We start from the raw sequence: 23,677 nt of genomic DNA, 5'->3' as shown, positions 1-23,677 counted from the left end.
GGTTGTTCTTATCATTAGAAAAATGAAAAAAGGGCGTATTTGCCATACAAAGGCCCTGATAAAATAATTAAAATGGGAGGAAATGTTTTAAAATGTTCATGTGTTAAATTTCATTCAGATAAAGTGTCATTTTAAAAGATGAGATGGTTCTAAAATAAAAGCAATTAGAAGGTGTTTTGTAGTGGCATTTGTTTGTGTGTGGGTTGATTATTGGAGGGGGGGGGGCAGCAGGCATTGTGCTTCTTGGAGGGGGGCTCACCCTTTCATACTTTGAAAACCCCTGTGTTAGAGGCTGCAGAAGACATTTTTCAGCAGATTCCTGTGTTAGAATGGCTTAGTCAAAGTCCAGACCTTAAAGCTGCAGTATATAACTGTTACAAAGTTATGTTTTATTTACACATTTCTTAAAACTGTCACTATGTGTTGACAGCATAATATGAGACAGATAATCTGTGAAAAAATCGAGCCCCTCTCCCTCCACCCTGTGATACTACAGCAGTCTGCAGAAATGCACCGCTGCTACTCAGAAACAACCCATTAGAGCCAGGAGGAGGGTCTTAGCGCTGTCAATCATGCCATGCTAACTAACTAACTGTGCATTCATGGCAGGCAGCTTGAGTTTTTCACATATTATCTGTTTTGCTCTGTACTGTCTGGACTTAAAGAGTTTTAGCAAATATGAAAAATAGTATTTCTTTCAAAAGTTTACTACTGCAACTTTGACAAGATTTGAAAATGGATTTCAATCAATCAATTTACTTTCCTCTTCATAATTATGCACTTTCTTTTGGTCTGGTATGGATAGATAAATAACAAAAGTAGAATAATTTTACAAGGCGCTCTTTTAAAGGTTTGACTGTTCCAATCTCCTTATTGCAGAGCAGCTTTAAAGCTGCAGCTTTATCTCAGGTTCTCTGTGTTCCTAGATGTGGGAGGATTCCCCACTCTTCAGGGAATGGGATGAGATTATGGAACTGTGAAGACACAGAAAAACAAAGGAAATAATGGGGTCATGGGAACTCTTGTTTGTCATCTGTCTTTTGTAAAAGATTGTAGGACCAGTGTGTGTCTGGTGTATTGGTGTTTTCAATGTCTGCTGTTGTCGCTTTAGGGGCGGTGCAGAGCACAGCCAATGTCTGTGCTGCTCCTTTCTATTCTGTGAATGCACTGTGTTTTAAATATATGCTAATGTTTTTATCTCACTGCATCCAATCCTGTTTTGAAAATCTGGAAGCTTGAGAGATGTGTTATGGTCTTTTGGTGTGTGGGCGTGTGTGGGTGGGTGTGTGTGTGTGCGTGTGGTGGCTTTCATGTGTATGTGCTTTAAAGTGTTTCAGTTAAAAGATCTAGCCCTTAAGTCAAAATGATAGTGGAGTACAATAACAGCCTCTGTCTCATCAAATGATATGGAAAAACCCCTCTATCTGCATGTGTTTACCGCTTTCTGTGTGTCACTTTTGCATTCTACCTTCACTAACAAAATGCATGTGTGAACAAATCCTGACCTGGAAGCTTGGGATAAGAAGTTTGTAAGGAAGCAGAAACCTTTGTAAAAAATGTGGATGCAAGGTGGACTTTTTTCTAAAAAAGCACAATACTGGATTTTTCCTGCTGAAGTGTGGTATGCATTGCTTGTTTTTATCTGCATGATTGTATTACCCTGCAGCAGTGAGTGTTTTGTGTTTTTGTATATTTAGTAGCAACATGACAGCATAATCAGGCTTACATGTGTATATCTTAATGTACTTATTTTGTATTTTCTTGTTAAATGATTTCTGTAGTACTTTATGGATACATAATAAAGCATACACTAAATATTTATAGGAGGCTTTGGCATGATGAAAGCCAAGCTCCTATTACCATATAAGTTAAACTTCAACCCTCTTTTCATATCAATCATAGTAAATAGAAGATGAAGAAAGGGAATGAAGATTAGACGAATTAACATATCTGAGAGTATGAGTTATTTTTTATTCAACAGAGAAAATAAAAAAATTGGATCAAAATTTGGTTTTAAACCTGTAAATTAGAGGTTTACACAGAAAATATAGATATAGATAGGGTTATCCTTATCCTAACCCTAACCCTACATATAGATAAATATAGATTACCCTAAATAGAGATCAAGTTCAATGATTAAGGGAAGTTGGAGTTAATCCAGCTGACCAAATGATGGAATGCATGAAGTTTAAAATACATCAACTATGAAATACAGCATCCTGCCAAATATTGTATTCAAGCAGTTTTGATTCAAGAGGCCCACTGGACTCATCCTCTCAAATATCGATGCAACATTAATTTGGACATTTTATTCATAAGTATCTATATTTCACTTTTTCTCAAACATAAGGAAGATGAAATATCTTGATATTTGAAGACAGTAACATCAATTTATTGTGAGGTCTGCATGTAGTGAAGGTTGAAAACACTGCACGCCAGACACAACATCCAATCAGCTAGTTTTAACATCCTGTTCTCACACTTATTGGAATTTCTTCAGTGGTAATCACTTCTTGCCAAAATACATTCACTTACACTATATTTTTCATATTGTATCCTCTTTAAACAAATTTGTATTGTGTGTAAACCTAAGGAGGTGCAAAAGTATGCTGAGAAAATAATGGGCTGAGACAAAGTGTTAGACAAATTTGCACTTAACATTCCATTTTCACACAAAGCTCTGCATTGCTTCAGATTTTCAATCAAACTGCCACCTTGTCTGAAACATCTTTTCCTTTTAGCAAGCATTCAAGCACACCAATTCATTAGATTTTATTCAGTTCAGAATTTTAATGAAGAGCTTTAAATTGCCCACACTTGAATCCTGTCAGGAATGAGTCAACATCTGACACACTTCTGAGCGTTTCATTTTAAAAGAACGGTTACAAAGCAGAGGCCTCGTGCAGTGATAATTTTGTGAAAAGTTTAGAATTTTTTTCACACGCTAACAGGTGAGCTAATTAAATGCTTCAAGAAGTGTTTTGTCATGTCAAATCCCAATAATAGTAAAATGCAGAAATTACACAAATCAAATTGCGCTAAGAATCCTGATGCTCTGTGGGCCGAACTACTTTCAGTGTTAAAGGAAACACACAATGGATGTGCAGTTTTGACAGTTTTGCAAACACTTTCAGCTATGATTCAGGTTCTGGTTCTGCAGACTCTTCACTCTCCTTCTTTGGGTCAGACTCTGGCTCCAACATGTAAGGCTAGATGGACAAGTCTTTCATTGTTCACATCTTTAATAAACTTTGGAATAAAACATTTAAATGCCAGTAGTTAACTGTATGACTGCTATCAATGAATGAATGAATATACCTTATTGATCCCAGAGGGAAATTGGCCTTGGTAGGGCTCTGATACAGGTCCACTTATGTCATGGAGAAGCATAGGAGAGAGTGCCTTGTTTACATATCATCCAGGAGAATTTGAGATGGCCAGCCTTCCAAGGCCGACACAGGGGGCCAGATTCAGATAATAGCAATTGTTTTGGGTCAGGTCGATTCCATGAATTTTTCGTCTCACTGGTACATCTCATTGGAAAATCCAAAACAGCCAAAATATGCAGTCAGTCCAGCTGAGCCGAGCAAGTAACTTCTCCATGGTCAATTCCAGCGAGTTCCAGGGGCCGCAGTGAGCCTGCAACACTTGGCAATAATCACATCCAGTTTGCAGTTCAGCTCGATTAGCATTTAGTCTGAGCGTTCATCGCTCGGCGTATTCCCTCATGTGACAGCCTCTCAAAGGCCCAAACAGCTGCAGACATTTACTGAACTTCACAATATACCAGGTAACCGCCAACTTCAAAAAGCATAAATCCTGTTATCAAAAATCCAACTATGTACACATCTTCAACATCCTTGACCAGCAGAAAGGACAGACACACTATCTTCCACTTCCCCAGTGTATCCAGCAGCGTATGTTCCGTCAAGGCAAGATGGCTCTCCTTTGCCCAGTCTTTTCTTCATGGAAATTTGATCCATTGCGCTGAGAGGCTAGCTGACCAGATCTATATTTTTCAGTTCAGAATAAATGCAAAGAGAACCTCAAAAAAATAACCAGACAAGAGCAAAAAGCAGAGACAGATGAGGGAGGACAGGAGAAAAGAAAAAAAGCATTCAGACTGCAGCAAAATGAGTTGCTCTAAAATGCACTTCATTGCAAGGATGATCGAGGCCTTTGTGGAGCTACAATAAACCATTCATATAAACTGCATGGTTTATATGCATATAAATAACAAGACTGATTTATTTGTGAAAAGGAAGAATTTAAAAGGATATGTCCACTTTAAAAGAAAAGTAGAAGAATAGTGTTTTCAGATGAATAGTATAAGCAAATATAGCTAAAGCATGATATGTCTACTTTAACTTAGTTAGGTCTTAAGATGAGTTTTGCTTTATCATTTTCTGCAGGTGTAGTAGAAGGGTGTTGACTTTCTAAGTCAATCCTCTACTCTTTTCTCCTTCTTTCCCTTTAAACCTTTTTCTCCCCACACATCTCTACCTTTCTTTTCTTTATGTCCATTAAATTTGAAATGAACCAAAATAAATTTCTAATGAAGGTTTATATAGACATATAAAGTAGCATATCTTAGTGAAAGCCTTTTCACTCAGCTTGTGAAAATGAATTTTAGGCCTCACCTTGGCACTCAGAATTGTTGTCTGAGTGCCAAGTAGGCTTACCAAAATTCCTCCAAGAGCACTTAGTTGATTCATCCAGGGGCTCACAAAAGGAACTCAGAAAATCTAAAACACTTTAGGCCTTGCTTCATTCAGTTGGGTTATTGTTCACGAGTCAGCAATAAGAATGAGACTGGGGAAAAATGGCATTTATGGGATAGTTCCAAAGAAAAATCCCATGCTGAACAAAGAAAAAGAAACTTTCCAATTCACATTCATCAGAAAACATATCAATGATTCCTAAGAGTTTTAGAAACATCCTGTGAAGTAAAACGACAAATTAGAACATTTTGGAATGTGTTTGTCCTGTTATATCTGGTGTAAAACTAATGCAGCATTTCAGAAAAAGAACCACCTTGAAAATATTAAAAAATGTAGTTGATAGTGTTAGAGTTGGTGCTTTCTGACATGATTGTTCTAATTGTTTGTTGTAATTGATGAAACCTTTTGTTTCGTCACTTGTTTCTGCTGTTATTCAGGGACATTTCCACTGATGGGTCATTTTCTGAGTGTTGTAGCAACTAAAAGTCATCAACTCCTCCAAAAAATCTACTGAAGAACAGAAAATGGCAGACTTCTTCAAAGGGAAAAGCACAAAAATACATTAACGCAATCAACCAGAGGTGAGCATTTGAACCAAAGCTCATCTTGTCAGCTGATTAACTTTTTAAGACAGTGATAGTGTGAAAAACGTCTTCCAAGTAAATAAGCCATTACTTGGATAGCTGTATGGTTTTAAGTATCATTCTTGTTCCAAATATCATTAAAAAAGCCTGGAAAGACCTGGAAAATAGTCCAAAACAATGTTCAGAACCCTACTTTCACTAGTTTATATAAGTTGCACATTTTCAAAGATTTGTAGGGAGACCTTCAAAAGAAAAGTTAATTCTTGCAGAGTAGCAAGAGAGAATAAAAATATCTCAGAACTTAAGGTGAAGAAGTCTGTGAATTTTCAAAGATCAAAAAAGAAAGACACCAATGACATCTGCCAAATGTAATAAAAATTACTTCAACCAATTCAACTTCAAAGATAAAAAAATCCTGTATGATTTACATATGCCTACTAGAGCTATCCAGATCCGTTGGGCAGAGATAGTCATATTTAAAATATTATGCCAATATGCTTTACTTTGCAAAGCTATTCACCCTTTGAACTTTTTTTTGTCATAGTGTTGTCAAAATAAATCCCAGTAGCTAACTGTTTACAGCTACTGGGGGCCAATATGAAATAGATTAGGGTTTGCTCATGCTATAACACCAACTTCATTCAGGCATAGACAATACACTGGAGCAACAGACTGTTAGGCTGTAACAAGGATATGTCTCTCATCCAGCGTCAACAAAGCCAAAATTCTATAAAATGGCATTGCAAACCAGCTTTTCTGAAAACCCCCCTCACTACCAAGAGCATGTTTGTGCCATTGTCAACAGTGCTCTGCTTTTCTCTGCACACACACAAAGGCAAATCACAGAACCCATCCCTTCAGAATGGGAAGATGTAATATAATGAATCTCACAGTCATTAAAACACTGTTTGCTGAGCAAACTAAGTAGTACTGGGCACAAAAAAAACATCTCTTCACTCTCACATTTTTCCCATCTGATTCTCCCTCTAGCTCTAATGATGCATAAAGTGAAAATTTTTCCTACTATTACTGAAGTAAACACATATTTTTGACTTTTTGCACTCTGGCACTGAGGAAAAACCACTCTGCAACTGGGCAACATCTTGTCTTGTAGAACTTCCTCCTCTTTCCCTATCATTGTTTGCACCAGAGCTTTAGTCACTTCCTGTGATAGTTCAAACAAAGACAGAGAGACAATTTTATTAGACAGTCTCTGCGCTATGGCATCTATTTTATGCAATGCATCAGACACTTGTCCAGGGGGCTGCACATAACCAGTCCAGAAAAACCGCTAAAACCACAAGTTTGCCAGATCCCAAGGAAAGAAATGAATGATAGAGAAGAAATTCCCTAAAGAAGTGCAACCAGTTTGTTTGTTAGCAAGTGTGCTCTGTGGGGTTTAGATTCATAGTGTGTGTGAGGACAAGGGAAGACTGCTGAATGTGGTGCTGTGGAGGGAACAAGGGGTAACCTGAAAACACATTTGACATTCAGCTCCCAAAACCACCAAACAGTCAAAGAAAAAACTCAGGCAATGTGAGCTAAAATACAGCTACTGAAACTCAAGAGAGAGAGAGAGAAAAAAGGTATGAGACAGAATATGATGGGTGAGGCTGAAGAGGTGGAGGCAGGTGGGGGTGTGAAAGTATGAAATCAATGAGTTTGTAAGAGAGAGTGCATTGCTGTCACCGATGCAAATACCATACACACAAATCATGCTATGCAAACCATGAGGAAACAACAGGATGGTTGTGCATTTAAACTTGTGTGTGTTTGTGTATGCAGGCGTGTGTTTGCATCAGTGAAAGTGTGACACTGTACACTGCAATAATTTAATGCCTTTCTCTATGGATATTGCTGACTTGAAGCTATTAAGAAGTTTCACACATTCAAAGCGATGCAGTGGTACTTCTACAACTCAATATGTGGTCTATTCCCCCTCACCTCAATTCCCCCCTTTTGTCTGGTCCTCTGCATTTGTGTGGAAGAAATTCATACAGTGGGTGTGTAATATAATCAAGTCACAGTGTAGAATGGAAAATAAGGTGTATAGAGGAGCACAATAAAGGACAGCTGTAGTGGTATAGGGAATGATGGGAAAAGAAAAAGTGGTGTAGATGGATAATGGGGAAAAATAATTGAGTACAGTGGGGTAATTCCAACTACCGATTTCTACTGGAAGTCACTAGAGTTGATGCAATGTGATGTGAAAGGAAAATGTGCCACAGATGTTACTAGCAATGGAACATTCAGAACGATAAGCTTCATGCTGATCACCAGACAGACGGATAACATCCATGAATGATTACCTCCCTATTTGTACCTGTGTGGCTGTGTAATTTTAAGATTAATCCCAACTCAGATTTTCAAAGGCAAATTATGCAAGATTCCTCTCCTTAGTTTGTGAGTGGAGAAACTAAAGAAGACATTAATGAGCCTTAAGCAATCTTTGGCCTACTGAGAAAAAATGCAGAATGGTAAAGCCTTCAAGCAGAATGCACATTCATTGTGTTTCCTCCATCATTCAAGATTTCTGATCACACACTTGTTAAATCATCACTCATCTTGCTTGTAGGACTGCATCAAAATGAAATAAGAGCAGGAGCATAATGAATTTAAATTAAAGCTTGACCAATATTTTTTAACCAATCAGTCAATGGCTGATATCACAGGAAGTGTTCAGGGTGTTTTACCTCATCTTCCAATTTCCTTTTTTCATGGATCAGAATTCTGCCATGATTTTAAACATCTGAATACATAATTAGGTACAAATGTTAAATAGCTTCCAATTACATTACAGGAACTGATTGCTTTTAGACATTTAAATGTGGTGAGGAGGACATGTTTACATACTTTTGATCAACATTAGATGCTTTTTCTTTTGCTCTTTCCTTTGGTTTGTTATTTTGTTTGGATTTCCTTTTAATTCCTCTAAAGCACTTTGTATTGTCCTGTTGCTGAAAATGTGCTATATAAATAAAATTACCTTTACCTTTAAGAGGAGGGAAATTTAAGTGTGTGTGTGAAAATGGCTTGGTTGTTTCATTCATTTAATTTCAGAAACTGATCATATTTTGTGATTTTAATGGAAAACCATCTCTCCAGTTTACATAGATTGGAAAAAAAATTCTTTGAGCAGTGATCATGTGGACAAAAATGGTTTTCTGACGTAAAAGATTGAAAAGATTGGAAGGCATCAGTAGTTCAATAAACAGACAACACAGCCAAGGTGTTCAGAATATCATTTCTTAATGCATATGAACTACAGCAGCAGGAAACCACAGCTGGTGCCACACTTGTGAGCTAAAACTGAGGCTACATTTTCAATATTTTACAAAAATTTAACTCTTGCTGCATTTCCATTAAGCATAGAGTAGCACAAATTGAAATTACGAAAATGAACTTGCTTAATGGGAATATGTTGATTTAGAGTATCAGAGGGTCTCTGAATACAACATTTAACCTTCAGAGGGTAGGGTCAAAATTTGGTGTATATAATGTGAAACCACTGACCCATCCTGCCTTTTATCCAATAGTTCAGGCTGCCACGATGTTCTGAAATATGTATTTGTGATTGTAAAAAGATTTCAGACTCCAGGCTTTAAAAACGATTACAATCTGGACAAATCACTTCTGGAGAATTACAGACCAACCTCCAGCCATCAGTAGAATGATTGAAAAAGCTGTTTCAACAGGTAAATAGCTTCAACACACCGATTTGTTGTCTTTTAGTCCAGTTTTCATGCTCACCACAGTACCGAGAATGTACTAGTCAAAGTGTTCAATAACATCCAAATAAGTAGATTGTTGAAGTAGCAAAGTGCTTGTTCTGTTGGACCTCAGTGCAGCTTTTGGCACTGTTGACCATGACATATTACTGAAACCGCTGGAGAGTAACGTAGCTCTCCAGTACTTTCTGGTCCAGTACTCAGCTGGTTTGAATCTTACATAAAAAACAGGGTTTTCTTTCTTTCAGGAGAAGTTGAAGCAGACTTCTATCAAATGTGGGGTACACCAAGGTTCAATCCCAGGACCCCTCTTATTTAATATCTATATGCTCCCACTGGTTCAGGTTATAACAGGTAATAGGATTAGCTACTATAACTACGTGGATGATACACATCACTACATTATGTCACCAGGTGACTCTGAACCCATCCATTCCTGAAAGGCGCTTAGAACAGATAAATGTGTGAATGTGCCAAAACTTTCTCAGGCAGAAACAAAACTGAAGTTATTATCTTTGGACCTAAAGAGCAGCGATCTAGAGTCAACATACAGCTTCAGTTATTATGGCTAGAAACTAGAGATCAGACCCTAAATCTGGGAGAACTCACCTGAACCTTCAGAGCCACATAAAGACAGTTATAAAGTCGGCCTTCTATCACCTGAAGAACATTTCCAGGATTAAAGGACCAAACGTCCCAGCAAGATCTAGACAAACTCATACATACGTTTATCTTTAGTCATATTGATTAATGCAACAGTATCTACATAGGTCTGCCTAAATAATCAATTAGAAAGCTGCAGCTGATACAGAACCCCACTACTCACATTCTCATGAAAACCAGGAAGATGGAGCACATCACTCCAGTTTTAAAGTCCTTCCACTGGCTCCCTGTAGCTCAGAGAATAGACTTTAGAATACTGTTAGTTTCTAAATCATCGAAAGACTTAGCACCACAATACATTAAGGTTTTGTTGTTGTATCAACTTTCTGGTCTGCTCTGCATCACCAGAATCAGAACCAAAAATGGAGAAGCAGCCTTCAGCTTTTATGCATCACAAATATGGAACAAACTTCTAGAAAATTGTAAAACAGAGTTGCATCGAACCATAACAAATGAAAAGTTGACCAACACATTTATGTATATTAATGATATACAGTACATAAATGAGATAGTACTCACTCAATTTGTTGCTGGTTTCTCAGTTATTTACTGTACAGTGTTTTTTAAATGATTTTTTTTATGTTTGTGTTTTTAAGATTTAACGCACTTTGTTGCTTATGAAAGCCTGTTTCCGCCACTCTGGTGAAAAAAAAAATTATCTCGAAATTTTGAGATAATATCTGGAAACTAGAAAATTTCGGAAGAAATTTAGCCGGGGCCTGCCAAGGCGTGCCCGTCGGTTTGGGCCCAGCGTTGTCACGCTACAAATTAGCATCGATGCTAAAGAACGCTGCAACGTAATCAATAGCATGTGGAGAATCACAAGAACGTTAAGTAAGGTGGACGTGCACCATTCAGTAAGATTTAAAATTTTCTCAAGGCTTTTATTTTGGAAGTTTTGTTAAACTTCATTTGAAAGGGCCAAACTAATCCCATGCGTAATAGTCATTGGGTTAAAATAGTTATATAATGCTCAAAACACAAGTAGTTGATGTAAAAATATTAAAGGCTTTTATTTTGAAATGTTTGTTAAGCTTCATTTCAAAGCGCCAAACTAATCCCATGTTTATCAGTGCTTTGGATAAAAAATTCACATAATGCCCAAAAGAGCAAATACCTGATGTAAAATTGTCAAGGCTTTTAATTTGAAATTTTCAGTATGCTTCATTTCAAAGGGCCAAACTAATACCATGTGTAACAGTGCTTTGGATGAAAAAGTCAAATAAAGCCAAAAAGAGCAATTACATGATGTAAAAATATTCAAGGCTTTTATTTTGAAATTTTCATTAAGCTTAATTTTTATTGCCCCAATAAACCCATGTCTAATAGTCATTGGGTAAATCAGTTATATAATGCTCAAAACACAAGTAGTTGATTTAAAAATATTAAAGGCTTTTATTTTGAAATTTTTGTTAAGCTTCATTTCAAAGGGCCAAACTAATCCCATGTGTAATAGTCATTGGGTTAAATCAGTTATATAATGCTGAAAACGCAAGTAGTTGATGTAAAAATATTAAAGGCTTTTATTTTGGAATTTTTGTTAAACTTCATTTCAAAGGGCCAACCTAATCCCATGAATAACAGTCATTGGATAAAATCAGTTATATAATGCTCAAAACACAAGTAGTTGATGTAAAAATATTAAAGGCTTTTATTTTGGAATTTTTGTTAAACTTCATTTCAAAGGGCCAACCTAATCCCATGAATAACAGTCATTGTATAAAATCAGTTATATAATGCTCAAAACAGCAATAATCTCATGTAAAAATTCTCAAGGCTTTTATTTTGAAATTTTCAGTATGCTTCATTTCAAAGTTCCAAACTAATACCATGTGTAACAGTGCTTTGGATGAAAAAGTCAAATAAAGCCAAAAAGAGCAATTACGTCATGTAAAAATATTCAAGGCTTTTATTTTGAAATTTTTGTTAAGCTTCATTTCAAAGGGCCAAACTAATACCATGTGTAACAGTGCTTTGGATGAAAAAGTCAAAGAAAGCCAAAAAGAGCAATTACGTCATGTAAAAATATTCAAGGCTTTTATTTTGGAATTTTTGTTATATTCAAGGCTTTTATTTTGAAATTATTATTATGCTTAATTTTAAAGTTCCAAACTAATCCCATGTGTAACAGTTACTGAGTTAAATCAGTTATATACAGCCCATAGCAGCAAGTAGTTCTAAAGGCCAGTTCAGTCCTGATCTGTTTCAACTGAGGGTTCCACTATAGATAGAACTACAGTGATGCTTATTTGTAGTCCTAACCACCAGCCAATAGCCTCTTGAGTTCCGTTGCTATGGTAAATAAGTTTCTCACCAAGGTGTGAACTGTTAGTGACAGAGCCTGAGACAGCCTAGAAAATCCTGTCGCATGACTTTGCTCTGAAGCACCGTGACAGAAAACCGTACGATCTAGATAAATTTCGAAAACATTTTACCGGAGCAGACATGCGTATCAATGTCAGGACCGATTTTGATACCAATCGTGCGATATTGTGGGCGTGATGGCGATTTCAAAATTATTTTGGGGTGAAAAAGTTCTCTTGATTTCTCACTCTAATCAGTGAGAGACGCACTCTAATTTTAGGAAAAATGAGAAACTTTGGGTCGCTTAGAGACAAATTGTGGACAAACCGTAATTGGTATCGATGAGCCGTCTTCACTTTCGAAGAGATCACAGACGTATCTACAAAATGAAATTTGAATGGCATTTCTACGTGAATTCGTGACGACACAGAAAATCCTCAAAAATAGGGTATTTCTAGGATTTTTCCCATTGACTTATAATGGGGTTTTTTTCGTAGTTTTTTGCGAATTATGTCGCCATGTTAACCCCGAATCCCACCAAAAGTAATAGCTCCAATGGCGTGAATTTTCTGCACGTTTTCATACCTCATTTGTAGGTGTGCACGCAGCGGTATGAGCCGCATTAACGGTTACGGATGAAAAATAAAGAATTGGGAGAATAGCAATAGGTTCCTGCCATTGCTTTGCATGGCAGGCCCCAATAATGAGATACTATCTCCAAATTTCAAAATACTATCAAGATCTAGGATAAAGAGGGCATCCCCTCTTGATCCGCATTTCCCCATAAGATTCGGTTCCTCCTGAGTCTTCTTGCGACTCCGCACCGCCCAGTGCACATGTGTTCCGGCAAAGTTGTCACACTTTTTTCATGTTTTTGCAAATGCCATCTCATCAGACATACACACTATCACGGCCTTCTAGGTTAGAAAACCAAATATTTCCAACAAAGGCGTAACAAGTGGTTTGATTCTTGCGTGCACTTCTGACTTGATTGTTTGAAGAAAAAAAAAGCTTTATTTATTGTTAAAATATCGACAAAATAATTACTAAAAATCTGTTACAACTTAGTTAACTAGAAAACTTAATCTGACGTTTCAAGTTCAAAAATTGGTCAACAGATCATTTTACAAAAACCTCCCTTCAACACACTGGACATCTGCCCAAAACAATTAACCTCCATCAAGCACCCGATGTGTTCTTAATTACTCAAATGAATGGGAAGGTCTAACAGTTACCAAAGTAAACTAAACAATTCCAAATATGTAAATTAATTACAGATTTTGGTTCTAGACTAACTTAATGGATCTCGCATTGCCACAATGTTAATGCACTGCCTTGCGCATGTTTGTACTAAAACATTAGCACAAACATTAGCAATGCACTGCCCCCCACTAGTGCATTGCCTTGCAAGGCAGTGCAATAGCATAAGTCCATGTCAACATGCTTGTGATTCTCCACATGCCATTGAGTACATTCTAGCCTACTTTAGCATTGTGCTAATTTTTAGTATCAGAATTCTGGATTCCAACCGATGGGCACACTTTGGCAGGTCCCATTTAAATTTCTTCAGAAAATTTCTAGTTTCCAGATATTATCTCTAAATTTTGCGATAGTATCTCATTATATTGAGATACTATCTAGATATTTCAAGATAATTTCTTTTTACCAGAGTGATGGAAACAGGCTTCCATAGTTGCTGAAAAGTACCATACAAATAATATTGATTCATTGATTCTGCTGCTGTATAAATGTCTTTTTTTATTCTAATCCTTTTTGATGACGTTTTCATTTAATGACTCATGTTACAGCCACTCTCAGCTGTTTCCCCACACACATATTTGTCTCATCAAAGCACAAAGAGAATGTCCACATGACAAAGACGACCATAAAGCTGCAGCAGCCAATAAAGTCTCTAAGTGTAAATGATTATAAAAGGTGGAAAAAAACATAGGTTGTCAGGGAAAATTCAGAATTCTCAGCCTAGTATAAACATCAAAGACAGGCTGTGATTTTTTCTTATTTTTATAGAAAAATGGTGAAACTAAAACCGCTGGCTGTGGTAATTTATATGCTATTGAATTTTAATTTTTATTTGTGTAGCTCTGCTGCCTCTTGCCTTTGCTACAAATAAGTGGTTAAAGATCAACCCTAAGAGCTGAAAAATATTGCATTAAGTGCTAAACTGTCCTCTTGTTCCTTCTCAGTCTCCATCTTTATAAACACTTATTAAATGATTGTGTATAAAGGATTTGCCCAAGGGTCATGATGTGTTAAAATGACTACATTTAATGTGAGTTCCACTAAAGTTATTCTGTTGACACCATTTGGTTCACAGGTGTGATCCCAGTTTAACAGAATAACTTTTGCTCACAGTTCAGTAACACTAAAAACAAGAAAGCGCAAAAAATGTGGAGTATTTAGAGCATGAAGAAGACTTTTAAAAAGCAGTCGAAAAGATAAAAGGAATTTATTCACTTTAGCTGCATTTATGAAAATAAGCACATCTCTTTTCTGTGAGGAACAGAGAGCTTCAAATTGATGTCTGTGATTTCATGAAATGGCAAAGCCTAAGAATGCTTCTCTGAGACCAAATAAAAGACCAGGTAGTGCAGCTGATTGAGCAGCACTGATGATGGTCTTATATTCGCATTTTCTTTTTAAGAGCTGTTGAGGAGCAAAGACTTAGTAATGACACTCTATGATGCTTCAATTAGGACAAAAGAGGACAGACAAGACTAGTATTTACAATAATTGTGCATCTCTGTAGCTCATTATAACTACAAAACACAATGTAGAACATTGGGTTATATAATGTAGAATAATGTGAGGCATCATAATCATATGATGAAGCCTGATCAAAACTTTCTTTCAGGCATAGTGAAAATGTCAGCTACTTTTTGCACACTGGTGGAGTCAAATGTCTGTTGTCAAAACCATAGATCTAAACACAGCAGATATGTTGCTGTATCCTTGACCTTCTGCAAAATTGTTGGGTATATAACACTCTCCACACTTGTTGACAACCCTGATAAATGTGTGAAACAAGACTAACTAGCCAGAAAACTTGCTAAGTCTGGTGGTTGGGCTGCAGCCCCGGCTCCAGACGAGTTTAACAGAGGGGGCATCAGCTTATTTTGGGGAGGCAAAATCAATCTATGTAGAAATAATAATATCACTCAAGTAAAAGAAAAAGGTACAGTGTAGTAAAACTACTCTTATAAGTACCTTTTTTCCAAAAAGGTTACTCAATTGAATGTAACAAGTACTACCCACTTTTGAACATAGACAACAACATCAGCAGCCTATAGGCTACTTAACAAGAAGCAGTATTGGTATTAGCTAGTCATCTTTTAGCTAACATTACGTGCATTCAACAGCATTACTCATTTCAGTCGGTTAGTTTGGGGGGGGGGAACTGTGCAAAGTTCTTTGCGTTTTGCTGGTTTGCTCCCATGATTCTAACACAAACCTGAGCAATTCTGCACAGCAGCAGGAACTCTTGTTCGCTGCAGTACAGGTGTAAACCCCAACTCGATGCCTACCTTTGTAAAGTATTCTCTGTAGAAAAATGATTCCTCACCGGGGGTTAATATAAATCCCAACACAGGTAAAGCTTTTCTACAAGAACACCGTCCAACTTGGCCAGGTTGACTGAAAGGCGAGGAGTCAACCACCCCGAGATCAACTTCAGAAAAGCAGCCACGAACAGCATGCTAGGTGGTCAATGCGCAGAGGCACCAGCGGCACCAGTGGTGTGATTTAATGTTTTCAAGCATGTTCTTAGGGTGTTTTCACACGTGATAGTCCGCTAGCATTAAACAGGGCCTTGTGCCTATAAACCCATCTGTCAGTTTTGTGTTGTTTCTTTGAGTGGTTCAACACAATCACTGGCACTGGGTCAGCAGGTTGCTCAAATGATTTGGTTAGTTTGACAGAATGCAGTATAAAAGTGTTATATGTTGAAAACAGAGTCTAATCCAGAGCAGGAGAATGAAAATGACAAAAAATTTTAATGAATGCATCACAATAGTGTCTTACTGTATTTGCACATCTCCATCCATACTAACTATCTGTAACATGGAGCGTACTTTAACTATGCTGTCCAAGCATGTCAGGTACCTATTAAATATTAATGCTACCACATTATAAATGAAGTAAACAAGGTCACCACACAGTAAAGCAGTTAGATGACGAGAGACGTGAAAAAGTGGATTTTGCATATGTCCCTTTTAAGTTATATCTTACTTTAGCATTAAACAAAAACATCTTAATTGATTTGCGTTACTAAATTCCTTGAGCAACTAATTCTCCAGTGACCTATCAGCTTAGAGTTGTAAGACATCAGGGGTTTCCTTTCTGCAGTTGGTTATAGGTAGGGCTGGTGCAATAAGCAATAAATAAATTAATCAAATAAAAAATTAAAAGAAGCTCAATAATGTGCAATTGCATGACTTATTGTTTTTCTCTTTTCTCTCTACCAAAAACTGGATGACGAAAGTTGTCAGTCTGGTGCTTTGATCTCAACGCATCAAACTGAAACCCTTTTTTTGAGGAACAATTTTGCTTACAGAGATTTCATAACTCATCTTATTTGTTGTTTCGTTGTATTTATTTTGGCTATTTAAGTGTCTTCCAGTTCCAGTGTTAAATGTTTATTAGAATTTAAAGTTTATTGATCTTTGAGAATGTGTTCTTACATTGTTATTCCATTACCATTATATTACTCAAAAATGGTCTGGAGCCGGTCTGAAAACAGGATTGTCATTTATCACAGTCACTTTTGGGACAATTTATTGTCCAGCAAAATGTGTTATTATAACAAGCCTAATTGTAGGTTGATTTGAAGAAAATTCTTGTGCTCCTGAGTATTGCACATCAAAGCTTCCAAAGCTGCTTCGGCCTCCAGAACATCTATTGAACTCTTGATCGGTTTGGGCTCCAGGGACTATGAATACTTTGTTTTGTGACAAGATGCATTGTCATGCTGGAGGAGGCAGCTGCCACCAGGGTTATTTGTCGTAATGGAGGTGGTGATTAATGTACGTATGTCATTGTTTATATCTTAGATTAGAACAGCAGGAAAGTTCATGTTGATTATCATTCAGACTGTGGCTCTTTTGATGTTTAACAGGCTTTTAGCAAACTTACTGATACTGTCTACTCTTCCTTCTTAGTGTTTTTGTTTTATCTGAGATTTGACTGTGTGGGAACAAATGTTTTGTCTTTGTAGGCAAGGGTTTGAGTTGTATCTGGTCTCATTACTATAACCAAAGATTGGTACTTGATAGTCATAACAGTTCTTAGGTTTTGCATGTTGTAAAGTAGGGGTGTAGGACTATATGTATTTATTCAGAACTATTCATTATTAATACACTTTTTAAGTGCCATCAAATATTTGTGAGGCTTTAGTTGTATAAAATCAGATGTGAAGCACAGAATAATTGTGCTTACTGTAGGCAGGTACATTTTTAAGTTACCTATCATGCCCTTTAGACATAATCATTGTTAACAATGAGACCAAACAGATGCTGTGTCCTGAATTAAACATTATGTGAAAACAGGAATTTAAGTTTAGAAAAATATCACTGAACAACATGACATATTAAGATACTTGGAGTCTCTGCACATACACTGCCTGGCCAAAAAAAAAGTCACCACCAAAAATTGGTCACACTCTCTAATATTTTGTTGGACCGCCTTTAGCTTTGATTACAGCCCGCATTCGCTGTGGCATTGTTTCAATAAGCTTCTGCAGTGTCACAAGATTTATTTCCATCCAGTGTTGCATTAATCTTTCACCAAGATCTTGTATTGATGATGGGAGAGTCTGACCACTGCGCAAAGCCTTCTCCAGCACATCCCAAAGATTCTCAATGAGGTTAAGGTCTGGACTCTGTGGTGGCCAATCCATGTGTGAAAAAGATGTCTCATGCTCCCTGAACCACTCTTTCACAATGTGAGCCCGATGAATCCTGGCATTGTCATCTTGGAATATGCCCGTTCCATTTGGGAAGACAAAATCCATTGATGGAATAACCTGGCCATTCAGTATATTCAGGTAGTCAGTTGACCTCATTCTTTGGGCACACAATGTTGCTGAACCTAGACCTGACCAACTGCAGCAACCCCAGATCATAGCACTGCCCCCACAGGCTTGTACAGTAGGCACTAGGCATGATGGGTGCATCACTTTACCTGCCTCTCTTCTTACCCTGATGCGCCCATCACTCTGGAACAGGGTAAATCTGGACTCATCAGACCACATGACCCTCTTCCATTCCTCCAGAGTCCAATCTTTATGCTCCCTAGCAAACTGAAGCTTTTTTTTCTGGTTAGCCTTACTGACTAGAGGTTTTCTTACGGCTACACAGCTGTTCAATCCCAACCCCTTGAGTTCCCTTTGCATTGTGCGTGTGGAAATGCTTTTGCGTTCACAATTAAACATACTCCTGAGTTCTGCTGTTGTTTTTCTTCGATTTGATTTGACCAAACGTTTAAGTAATCGCCGATCACGATCATTCAGGATTTTTTTCCGACCACATTTCTTCCTGAAAGACGATGGTTCCCCACCATCCTTCCAGTTTTTAATGATGCGTTGGACAGTTCTTAACCCAATTCTAGTAGTTTCTGCAATCTCCTTAGATGTTTTCTCTGCTTGATGCATGCCAATGATTTGACCCTTCTTAAACAGACTAACATCTTTCACAGGATGTGTCTTTTGCCATGGTTGTTTAAGAAATGAGGAGTTACTCATTGCATCAGCTGGGGTTAAATAACTTGTTGCCAGCTGAAAGATAATCGCCTATGCAATACTTATCCAATAGGAGGCTTGTACCTATTTGCTTAGTTAAATCCAGGTGGCGACTTTTTTTTTGGCCAGGCAGTGTATATTCATCATGTTTCAAAAAGAAAAGTTTTACGCACAAAGAAGTTCACTCATCAAAAACACATGTGTTTCACTTCAAAGCTTTTAACTTGATTTTGGATGAGAGGATAAAAAAATTAAGAAAAAATTAGTGTGGATTGTTATGGAAAACTTTGATTGCAAAAGAGAACCACAAATGGAGGGTTGGGGCTAAATATAGTTATCACTGATATGTTCAGATTTAACCTTCTGACCCACATGCAGAATCAACAAGTCCAAGTAAAGGAATAGGTTTTATTTTTCAAAAGAACAAGCAACAATTGACAGATCTTCTTGATGTCTCTGGGGAGTGGTTAGTATCACGCGATTGGTGGCGCCTGGAATGAGAGTTGGGTTACTGGTGGCCTGAAATGAGTTGATCAGAGATGCAATATGAAACGGCTTACTTTAGAATGGTTCTGGTGAAGCGTGGGAGAAAGGTGCCCAGGGGTCCTGTGTGGAGAATGGTTGATGGTGTTCTTGAGACGAGTGCAAGGTAGATGGTGACAGAGAGCCAGAGGTCTGATGGAGCTGAGTGGAGATGGGGGGGAATGGTAGAGCAGGCAGGCAGGTTACTTGCAGGGTGGATCCACAGGAGGAGAAAAAGGTTGAACTGATCCTTCTTGGAAGATCCAGTGACAAAACCTAAAGGCAGAAAACACAAGGACTATGAAACTTCAGGTAAATGCTCAAGAGACTGATCAAAAGCTTGTGACGGCTGACTACAAGAGGTGACCAGAGAGACTACCGGTAGACGTTAATCATCCAGTACTGAGTGGAGGCTCTGCTGCTCCTTTATCCACAGCACTCTGATGAGGCTGATGACCTCCACCTGTGAAGGCTGCCCAGGCTCTCCACCAAGGTCCTCGCTGGAAAAGATGTATTACTTGCACTCACACACACGTACACAGGAACCCTGACAATCACGTGTATTTTGTACATTAAAAAGTAACTTATTAGTCACTAGATCAGGGGTGTCAAACTCTAGTCCTCAAGGACCAGTGTCCTGTAGTTTTTAGATGTGCCACAGGTACAAAACACTGGAATGAAATGGCTTAATTACCTCCTTGTGTAGATAAGTTCTCCAGAGCCTTGCTAATTACCTAATTATTCCATTCAGGTGTGGTGCAGCAGAGGCACATCTAAAAGTTGCAGGACACCGGCCCTTGAGGACTGGAGGTTGATACCTCTGCACTAAATGGTCACTAGTTTGCTCCAATTAGGAGTGACAAAAATATTGTATAGCATTTTTTTCATAGTATAATCAATAGAATTTTGACAAAAAATATTTCCAGATTTGAAACAATTTGTATGACTTGTGTGAGGCACAACTTGGCTTCAAAAAGTTTTGCTTTAGTAAGAAAATTCAGTGTAATTTAAAAAATAATGGAACAACCTGATATAAAACCTGAGTTTTATGTAACTTTTAAGGTTTGATAATACCTGTAGTAACATGTTTATGACAGATTATAATTTCTTGGTTAATGTAAAGTTCTCATATCAAAGACTTTTTGCCTTTTTAATGTCAAGTTGTCATTACAAGTAAATTTTTGTGTTGGTTAATGTCAAGTTCTGATAAAAATATTTTAAACAGTGTCAACTTTTCATTAAAAGTGTTATTTACCAAATTATACTTAATCACAACAGTCAAACATTCATAAAGACTCATTCATGTTCATGGCAGTGTCATGTCAGTCTTATGCACACACCTTCAAATAAAGTGTTACCCACAACTTCATAATATTCCACAGCCCTGCTGCCTGGTCAGTACTCATTGATCATTTTTCAGTCAACGGTGGATAGATTGTTACATTTCTGATTTTAACAACTGGATTTGTTCTTGAGAGGGAACGTCAAGTCCTGTTACTAATTCCGAGATTTAGCCTGTCTATGCATTGAGGAGTGTGAGGTTTCATCTGCCAGTGAACTCTGCTGAACATGAAAGCTCAACAAATAAAAGTATTTGGAGAGGTTAATTAGCACTATAATAATGTTCTTGAATCATTTTTTTATTTAAAGAATCTTAAGACTGATGAGTGTCACCTCAACAAATACAAACCATCAGTCTTAAGATTCATCCATGGATGAATCTTAAGACTGATGGTTTATATTTGCTGAAGTGACACTCCTCTTCACAGCAGTCCATCCTCTCTCCTCCTCCGCTGCTTGTTAAGGGTTGTAAAAGTGAGACATGGAAGTCTCAGAAGTGATTGTGTTATCCCTGTGGACCAGGCAGCAGATGGGCCATTCTGCTATATTGTTTCTCCCCCACCCACATGCTGACTTCACTGTCTTCATTAGTTGCCTCAAAGGCCATGGCCTCATCTTCTACCGCTCCTCACCTTTCACCCTTACTCCACCCCCACGCTCATACTTTATTTTTTACCTTTGTTCACTTTTTTCTGTTCGCCCAGCTGCACCGCTATCAGTCTTCCAAAGCTTAATTTCCCCCCTGGTCCTCTTAAGAATTTATCTCTGTCTTTCTTTCCACTTATTGTCCTTCCATTCCTCCTCTCTGCACACAATGCTGTTCCCCATCTCCTTCCCTTCCTCACCTGTTGCTCGCTAACAACTCCTCTGCTTTGACTGTCACTTTCCATCATCCCTCCTTCCAGCGTCATCTGTTTTGTTCTTTTATTCCAGCCGAGTGACCTGGGTCAGGATATTATGGGGTTTTCCTGTGGGGGTTGTCACTGTTGTCTCCGACAGGTGTGTCTATGAGAATATGTGTGTTTGTGTCTGCTCACAGGCTTTAATTCAACATGAGTGATTAGTAATGAAAGGCACAGCAGTTTAGATAAATTTTTATCTCATCAGTGAAGCACAGATCATTTAGTTGATAACTTTAAAATATGCTACTAAGGGACTATAGGTTGAATTCCAGTGCGTTTACGTTCGCTTGTCATGGATATGAATTATTTTTGTATGTTTATATATACTGATAACATGATTCTCTGAGGTAGGGTTTGGTGTTAAAACCATAATCTTATCTATCGCGACTGATACACTATCAATGGAAAATATGTCAGATGGAATATTCAATAATTTCACTGATCTCTGATCCAAAACTGCACAGCATTCTGGGGTGTGTAAGCAGAGGAAAGGCTTTGCTGTTCAACCTCTCACGGCCACCTAAGAAAGGTTGGTGCCTTCAACTAACTCACTCTTACTTTGGTTACTTTGGTTACCTAGTAACAACTTGTTATGTAACATGTGCAGAAGCAGTTTCATGTTTCTCCCAACATACTTGAGCGTACTTCATGTGAGGATTTGTGTTTTCTGTGTGTTTATTTAGGTTTCTGTCAGTAGAGTCTCAGTGTTGTCCCATCTATTCCTTGATTGATCTCAGCTGTGTCTTGTTCCCCTGATTACGCTCCGTGTATTTAATCCCACCTGTGTCTCTTGTTCCTAGTGGGTCCTCATCTCGTCTCGTCTATTCTGCCGTTTGTAATTCCCATTTCCAGTTGCTACCAGTTGCTCTTAGCCTTCTGTTCACCTGTGCTGCCTGGATTATTGTGCTTCATTCATCATTAAATCATCATTTCATTCTACAACCTGGGTCCACTGTGTCTACCTCATCATCTCCATAACCACACATCCTGACACGTAACTCTTCATTGAAGCAGACTCAATGCAGACTCAAAGGGGACGTCTGGCTGGAGATCCACCCAATGGTAACTTTGTATGACTGCGGACATGGAATACGTGTGGACAGGGGTAAAAATTGACAAGTTTGATACATCACTCGTACAACTCGTTAGTATCCATTTGGATTCTCGGAAATGAAGGAATTTATCACAAAAAATGTAGGCAATCAGTGCCCTCAACTATGAAAATGTGAACTGTATATAGACAGTGCACAGTCCATAAAATACACACAGTACGTCAGAGTATGTGAGAGAAGTTTTATGTTTTACCACCATGGCCTATAACTGCCTAAAAATAAAAACCAACGGAGTGAAGTGAGAGGATAAATTGAGGACAACAGGTCAAGAGAAAATGGTGGATTACAGAGGAAAGGTTACAGCAGTTTGGTAGTATTTTGGATATTGCAAACAAAAAATTAATCAGTGATCATTGATATTGATTAATGTGAAATGGGTATACTGTGCTATGTTTTTCATACACATCATCAGCCCTATTGAGTAGTAGCCAGCCTTTTCCCACCAAGGGGGCGCCACTGCCCTAAGTATGCCAACAATTTATCTCACGTCTGAGGGGTCTGGTAGTTGAAACTATGTTCACAAATGGGTTTTGCAACAGATCCTAGATGCATATCAGAGCTAGTTACCAGACGCTTCTGGATGACTACCAACGACAGGTGGTAAAAGTGCATTTTGTTAAAAGTAATTTAACAAAATAAATAGGCCTCTATATTTTATTTTGACCATATATGGATAAAAAGACAATCAATCTAAATGTGGGCACCCAAGTATTGTTTTTAAAAATTATTCAGTTCGACATTTCTCCACATTGTAATGGAACAGTTCAAATGAATCATTAAAAGCATTAAACTAATGTAGCATTTCTCCCCTTGTAGCTCTCATCTGAACTGCATATGTGTATGGTGGAAGTTGTGTGAGGAAGCCACTCTTTGACTGTGCTCATGTGTTATGGAAGGGTACAGAGAATGAGCTGCCATATGTAGTTAGGTCTCATTAGAATACCTTTTAAAGTCCACACCACTACAAAATGAGCTATTTTAGCACTGCTGTCCTCACTTAACCTGAGACGAATAGAGTATTACTGCACTGTCACACTCACATACTATAC

General features: G+C 37.8%; 1 protein-coding gene across 2 annotated transcripts in view; it reads left to right on the top strand.

The window, feature by feature from the left end:
- The window catches only part of LOC116720704 (protein sidekick-1), a 493,826-nt gene that overhangs the window by 115,983 nt on the left and 354,166 nt on the right, over positions 1-23,677 (top strand). The window lies entirely within an intron of this gene.

This window comes from Xiphophorus hellerii, chromosome 5, assembly GCF_003331165.1.
Source record: "Xiphophorus hellerii strain 12219 chromosome 5, Xiphophorus_hellerii-4.1, whole genome shotgun sequence".
In the NCBI taxonomy this organism is placed as follows: domain Eukaryota; kingdom Metazoa; phylum Chordata; class Actinopteri; order Cyprinodontiformes; family Poeciliidae; genus Xiphophorus; species Xiphophorus hellerii.
This window is presented reverse-complemented; position numbering and strand designations above follow the sequence as displayed.